Genomic DNA, 7,573 nt, shown 5'->3' with positions numbered 1-7,573 from the left:
CACCCTCCTGTGTCCTGAGGAGGGTGGTGCTGGGCCCATCTTCACTCCTGTTGGGCTGAGCTCTGCAATCTGCTCCAGGCACCCCATGAGGGGGGATGAAGCTGAGCCTATTTCAGCTCCAAATGGCTCCATTGTATCTGGTTTACATAAGGAGCTATAAATACCCAGCCCTGCTCTCTGCTTGCTGTGTGCTGTTTTCCTTGTCTGCATTTTTAATTGTGGCAGCTGTGGCATTTTTAAATTCAGTGGGGAGATCTGTCTGACTGGGATGTGCTGGGAGATGGCTGAGTCCCTCCAGGCCAGGGGGACAGTCCCCAGCATGGTCAGGTTGTGGCCACTGCCCTTAGGCTTCTAGAGGTTTGGAAAGACAGAAGGAATGGGATCACTGAGATTATGCAACTGTCCCTGCCCAGGCAGACCCCAGCTATGGCATCTTTTCTTCCATCTGGGCATGAAGACCAGCCTGAGGCATCTTCCCCAGCTTGCTGCAGACCCAGGGGCTTTTCCATGCTGCCCTTCAAAGGACTTTGCTTGGCCAAGCAGGTTCAGTCAGTAGCAGGAGCACTTGACCTTCATGTGTTTTGGTTTGGAGCTGGGGAATCCTGAGGGAGCCCAAATTCTGCAGAGAAGCTGTGATTGTAACAAGTATAAGGAGAGGGAACATCTCTAGGAATTCGTGGATGGAGGCAGAGGGGAGAACATGGGGTCAGGGTGGATTTGCAGCTGAGCTGAAGAGGAGAGGGGTTCTGGCCAGCAGGGACTCTGCCTTTGCAAACAGCCACACACAGGGCCCTGCTTTTCTGTCTCTGCAGCCCCACACAGAGGCCAGTTTGGGACCAGCCAGGACAGTTTAGGTCACATGTGGAAAGGATGGAAAGGAAGTTACTCACATGGCAGCAGCTACAGCAGTTGAGGCCACTCAGATCTGCATTTCCTTAAACCAGACCCAGCACCCAAAGCAGGAGAGAACAGCTCCAGGCACACAGAGCATTTCCTCCTGGGTGCTGCCAGCTGGACACTGCCCAACCCCTGCCCACCCCTGTGAGGTCCCCATCCCTCTCTGCACAGACACCTGAGCCACAACAAACTGCTGCCCCTGGGGCTCTGGGGGGGCAGAAGGCGAAAGTAAATCAGTCCTCACTGGTCCCCTTCCCACCACTGACACTGCTCAGCAATGCCCAGGCAGGTGATGGGGGCACAGCCACCACAGGGAACAGCCCAGCCCCAGGCTCACATTCCCAGGACCTGCCTCTACTGATCACCATCACCTTTAGGTCAACCTGGACCAGGTGAAGCCATGGGCAAGATCGACCTGCAAGCTCAAGGCTATCCCTGGAAATGTTCCAGGCTGGATGGGGCTCTGAGAAACCTGGTCCAGTGGAAAGTGTCCCTGCCCATGGCAGGGGTGGAATGAGATGAGCTTTAAGGTCCCTTCCAACCCAAAACATTCCATGATTCCATGATTCTTGAGCTATACAAGCTGTCCCTCCCACCTGTCACTGACAGCATCCTTCTCACCAAACACCATCAGGTGCCTTTGGGAGGTGGCCTCACATTTACATGAACATTTGCATCAGTCAGCAGTAATGAAACAAATAATTAAGACTGGTCCCAAGGGCCCAGAAGTGAATCTTGTGCCCCCTTTCCCCTTCAGCACTGTACAACAGCCAAGCTTCCTTGGTTTTGAAGGGACCAGCTTCAGTTCCCTGTCCCTGGAGGTCTGACATGACAACTTTCACATCACCCCCTGCCTCCATGTCCCTGTTGCAGCTTGGAGCTGTCCCAGGCAGAAGGGGAGCTGGGAATGGCTTCTGTAACCACCTGCTCTGTGGGGAAGTGGGGGGAGAGGGTTGGGAGCTGGCAGGGAGCTTGGTTTGTTTATTCCTTGGGCTGGTTGTTTAATCTGGAGAAAAGGAGGCTCAGGGTGACCTTGTCCCTCTCTGCAACCCCCTGACAGGAGGGGGGAGCCGGGGGGGGTCGGGCTCTGCTCCCAGGGAACAAGGGACAGGAGGAGAGGGAACGGCCTCCAGCTGTGCCAGGGGAGGCTCAGGTTGGACAGCAGGAGGAATTTCTTCCTGGAAAGGGTGGTCAGGCCTTGGCAGGGGCTGCCCAGGGAGGTTTGGAGTGCCCAGCCCTGGAGGTGTCCCAGGAAGGCCTGGCCATGGCACTCAGTGCTCTGGGCTGGGGGACAAGGTGGGCATCGGGCACAGGGGGGACCTGATGATATCAGAGGTCTTCTCCAAACTAAATGATGCTGTGATTTGAGGATTCTATGATGTGTTGTGGGCTTGCACGGGACCCCTGCATAAGGGGAAGGCTGGACTCTGTCCTGGGACTACCAAAGGATCCCCTGCCCCTGGCTTTGCCCTGCTCCTCCACCTAGACTCACACAAGCTGGCTCAGCAAGGATGGGCAGGAGCTGCCTCCAAAGGCCCACCAGGGAGAGGCCCACGTGCCTCTAAATCACAGCAGTGACAGGAACTTGTTTGAGAATGGTGTTAACACAGATATCTTTCATAATTAAGACATCAATTAAATTCTTGAAAATTAGGTGGAAATATCAAATAACGCATTAACTGGAAAATTTCCAACCAGTGTATCCCGTGGCCTTGGGATGGGTGGGTTAATTAGCCCTCATTAAGCAGACCTGAAATCAATCTCAATATCTCTCTGTCATTTCAGTTTGGTGAAGGTGGTGGTGCCAGCTGATTGTTTTCCCAAACTTTCTGCTGCTGTACAAGGGGTGGGTCTCAGGGGAGGCTGCCAGACATGATCTCCATGTGCCCTCTGTCCCCCCTACCTCCCCCAGCCAGCACTGCACTGTGCCAGGACCTCTGCATCCTCTCCCTGAGGGATGAGAGAGAGGGCTGCAGGTTCCATCACCCTCATGGCATGACCAGGCCCAGAGAAATGGAGCAAATACCCCGATTTCCATGTGCCCATGAGTTGCCCACAGACAGCACCGAGGTCATCATCCACCTCTGTCCTGCAGATCCTGCTCCCTCCCTTCCTATTAGTCCCTCTAAATCAGAGTCTTGCCCAGGCATGGTCTGGAAGGGATTTAAGGGTCACCAAATAAGTCTTTCTTTTTGAAGTGCCCACCCCAAATAATCCATCCTTGAACAAACACAGGCCAAAGGCAGCAGCCCTGGGCAGGACTGGAGCTCTCCTGTCCCCAGCCTGGCTCTGTCCCTGCCAGCAGAGCAGGGAGTCTGTTAATCAGCACTTGGTTTTTAGTAATTACATTATTTATTGCAATATGAAAACAGAATAATAATGATAATCACAAGAAAGAAATCAGCCTGGCCAGGACCAGGCTGTTCATTTGGCTGTGTGGGGTTGGACAAGATCACTTTGTGGAGCATTTTCCTTGGAATGGTTCTGCCTCTGCTAAACTGCCTTATTAAATGTTGGCTGCACTGCCCCTGCTGAGCCACTGCCTCAAGGTCAGCACATGGAGAGAGCAGTAATGTAGGGCCTGAGGTCACCCCAGGAATAAACACACCTTTCCCCTGCTATAAATCTCTTTTATTCCATGTGCTCGGAATGCAGTCGCTTCCCTTTGGCTCCAATTTGCAATTTATATGCCAGTGTTTTCACTGCTGGGAGAATCAATACACCTGGACAAGACTTGAAATCAGCAGCATCCAGTCCTGACCAAAGGAGGAAGCTGGAATTTATCTGGAAGGTGAACTCCCAAGTTTTAGCTGCAAATTAAATTGAGGGGAAGAGCTGAGGGGACAGGGAGACCTATCAGATCCAGCAGGGTCCTGACCCCCATCCCATCCCATCCCATCCCATCCCATCCCATCCCATCCCATCCCATCCCATCCCACCCACCTCAGTTGTATTTCTTGTGGGTCCACAACACAATTTTCCCCAGGGCTCAACCCCTCCCCAGTTGCCCTGAGGCTGCAGCACCTTGGCTTTAAGTCTTTCTGAGTTAGAAAATTAGAAAAATAATCAGGAAAAAAGAGGCATCAGTGTCTGGGGGGACAAAAACTGGGAAATATAAGGCTTTCCATGTCCCCTCAGGCTGCAGCCCTGTGCCCATGGCTGTGGCTTCCACGTGAGGCATTTCCCAGCTGCACTGGAGTCGCCTCCCTGGAGCAGAAGGCATTCAAAACAGACAAACAAATCTTAGAAAACTCAAAGGTGGCTGATTATTTTTAAGCATTTCCAGCGCTGTCACCTCCGGTGGTTTTAATTGCAAGCTCTGAGATCTGGGAGGTTCTTTCAGCCCTGGGATCAGGCTTTGTTTTGTTTGGAAGGAGTGGGGGTGGAAAATACAATCTCTGGGTGGTTTGGCACCGGAACAGTCCCACAGAGTGTGCTAAAGAGGAGTTTCTTCCCATATGTAGCTTTGCAAACTGTAGAATCCTCAGTTCTCTGCAGCTTCCAACATCCTTCTTTTATGATTAAAATATGTAACCAATTATTTCAGGTTTTAGTAAAGACTTTTTTTCCGATTACAGACTTGCAGTATTGAGTTTTCTAACCTGAGTTAGTGCTTGGAGGACAGAAGGGGTTGGGAAGGATCACAGCATGTCATGGTCCAGCCCTTCACCCTGGCACATGAGTGTTTCCAATTCTTCTCAGCCCTCCCAGCCCGTATCTTATTTTTTTCAGTTGGAACCCATTGTGTCCTGTCTTTGATGCACTTGAATCCCTGGTCTGCTCCCCTTTGCAGCTGTCCCTGGGGACACAATGTTTTCATTCACTCTTCATTAATCCAGTTCATACATCTGTCTTCCACAGATCTGGTTTTCTTGCCTTCCTCTCCTGATTTGTCTTGGACTCTCCAGTTTTTCCACAGCTTTCCTCTGTCACAATGTCCTGTTTCTCCAACAGGTCTTTGCCAGGCTGAAGAGGGAGGCAGAGTTATCCCACAAACCCTACAGGTGGTGGTGTTGCTCTACAGCCCCAGAAGATGCTCTTTTTCTCCTGCAGCAGGATCTCAGTGCAGATCACAAAATCATGGAATGGTCTGGGTTGAAAGGGACCTTAAAGGTCATCCAATTCCACCCCTTCCACCAGCCCAGGTTGCTCCAAGCCCCGTCCAACCTGGCCTTGGACACTTCCAGGGATGGGGCAGCCACAGCTCCTCTGGGCAACCTGTGCCAGGGCCTCCCCACCCTCACAGGGAAGGATTTCCTCCATGTATCTCACCTAAATTTCCTCTCTTTCAGCTTGAACCCATTTCTCCTTGTCCCATCTCTCCAGTTCCTGATGAACAGTCCTTCTCTGGCTTCCTTGGAGCCCTTTCTGACACTGGAAGGTTGATGTGAGGTCTCCACACAACCTCCTCTTCCTCAGGCTGAACAGCCCCAACTTCCTCAGCCTGCTTGATGCAGTTTAGTTGTGGTCAATCCCACTGGCCTGACTGTTACATTTTGGAGAAGACTCGTCCCAAGGTTTCAGATGTCCTTTTGGGAAGCTCTGCATCCCCCAGGTGGGTTCGTTCGAGTTCTTCAGATCCTTTGCTTTGCTGTCAGGCTGCTCTGACAGGAGGCCATGGAGACCTGGCTGAGGGTGTGTTTGAGCTGCTCCTGTGTCCTGGACTGTGCTGAACTGCAGACATCACCCCCCATCACCCTTGTTGTTCCTGAGGGACAGTCCTGATGCCTCCAGCTCAGTTATTCCTGGGATGGGGATTGATCTGTGCTGCTGCACAGTGAGGCACCACTGTGGGAACACAGTGAGGTGGAAACAGTGGAAAAACTGTTGTGTTGTTCTTAAGTTTGTCTCTTAAACTTGAGCAGCAGGTGGGGACAGCATGTTGTGAGGGGATACAGCATCACTTGTCCTGGAGTTACATCTGAGGAGAGAAAACAGAGCATCAGTTTTCCTCTTGGGAAAATAAAACGCTTCAGGCCTGAAGAGAAGCCTGCAAGGAAGAGGGGTCAGTGGTGTCATCCTTCAGGCAGATGAAACATTGACAAAATGAGACATTTGCTCTCTACAACTACCTCAGAGGAGGTTGTGTGGAGGTGGGGGTTGGTCTCTTGTCCCGGGTAACAAGTGGCAGGACAAGGGGAAATGGCCTCAGGTTGGATATTAGGAAAAATTTAAGGCCAGGTTGGACAGGGCTTGGAGCAACCTGGTCGAGTGGAAGGTGTCCCTGCCCATGGCAGGGGGTGGGACTGGATGGTCTTTAAGGTCACCATCCCTGGAAGTGTTCAAAACATGACTGGATGTGGCACTTCACACTTTAATGGACATGGTGAGATTTGGCTGAAGGTTGAACTTGAGGTTTTAACTTGGAGGTCTCGTCCAGCCTTGATGATTCAGTGACTCTGTGACCTCAGCCTGAGATCTCTATGACCTTTATGACCTCAGGCTGGTTCCTCAGGTGGGAACTACCTGACTGGACCTACCTCAGTCTATGTCCAGACATAAGGATGTGTCTATAGGCGACCTCCAGGTCCCTCTGTGGAGCCTCCAGCTTGGAACCCCCCCCCCAGATGGCCACTTTTTGGTTTTCAGCCACCCACAGCAGTGACCACAATGGAATCACCCGTAGAGCTGGTGCTTCATCTGGAAGAAAAGCCTCCTGGGATTTAATTGTGTGCCAACCACTAAAGAAGGGCTATTAATTTTCTCCCGGCTCATAACATAAAAATTCCCGCTATAAAAAAGCTTTAATAAGATTACCCATAAACTTTATGTGTTTTTAGCAGTCCAGGAAATTACAATTCTCCTGTGCTTGCAGCAGAATAGGTGATCCCATCAACAGGAAAAATGTCATCCCATGCAAAGGTTCCCAGACAAAAACCATCATTAATTTATGATGTAATTTAATGGGGCTATAGAATTATTAAGGTTGGAAAAGACCTGCAAGACCATCAAGCCCAACTTCTGACCCAACACCATGACGTCCACCAACCCACATCTCAAAGTGCAATGTCTACTCATTTTTTGCATCTCCAGGGATGGTTTTTGCTGGGTTGCAGTTCAGGCAGAGCCATGACCACCTCGGGGAAGGGTCTCAGGGCTTTGAGAGGGGAGTCTTAATGCTCCCCTAACAGAGTCTTGTCACACTGGGGTTAATCAGAGCCTCTTGTGGGACCCCTTTTTGCACAGGTCATGGCCAGGGGCCCTGTGAGTGCCCAGGGCTGGGCTGGGTACCCTGTGTGTCCCCCTCATGCTGCAGCTGCTGCTCATGGGCTCAACAGGACACTGAAATTGCTGTCAGAGCAGATCCCCCCCAGCACTGCTGTGGAACTGCCCCTTTGGCCTGGAGCTGTGCCAGGACAGGCTCAGGTTGGATCTCAGGCAAAGGTTCTTCCCCCAGAGGCTGGTTGGGCACTGCCCAGGCTCCCCAGGGCAGTGGGCACAGCCCCAAGGCTGCCAGAGCTCCAGGAGGGTTTGGCTGATCCTCTGGGGACAGGGGGTGACTCTTGGGGATGGGCCTGTGCAGGGCTGAGGGTTGGACTGGATGATCCCTGTGGGTCCTTCCAGCTCAGCACATTCTGGGATTCTGTGGTTTAGCCGAAGGTTTCTCTCCCCCAATCCCGGTTTTCCCGGGAAGCTGCGCTGTCCCTCTCTTTCACTAGGGGGAGATCTTTAGTTG

The 7,573-nt window shown here is 52.0% G+C and overlaps 1 long non-coding RNA gene across 1 annotated transcript; it reads right to left on the bottom strand.

The window, feature by feature from the left end:
• Positions 1-4,140: 4,140 nt before the first annotated feature.
• Positions 4,141-6,053, bottom strand: LOC135424814 (uncharacterized). The gene is made up of 2 exons (XR_010435370.1): positions 5,970-6,053; positions 4,141-5,818 (listed from the first exon to the last, which is right to left on the bottom strand). It is a non-coding gene; the product is annotated as an uncharacterized LOC135424814 (long non-coding RNA).
• Positions 6,054-7,573: the final 1,520 nt, after the last annotated feature.

Source organism: Pseudopipra pipra, chromosome 19 (genome assembly GCF_036250125.1).
Source record: "Pseudopipra pipra isolate bDixPip1 chromosome 19, bDixPip1.hap1, whole genome shotgun sequence".
Lineage (NCBI taxonomy): Eukaryota > Metazoa > Chordata > Aves > Passeriformes > Pipridae > Pseudopipra > Pseudopipra pipra.
This window is presented reverse-complemented; position numbering and strand designations above follow the sequence as displayed.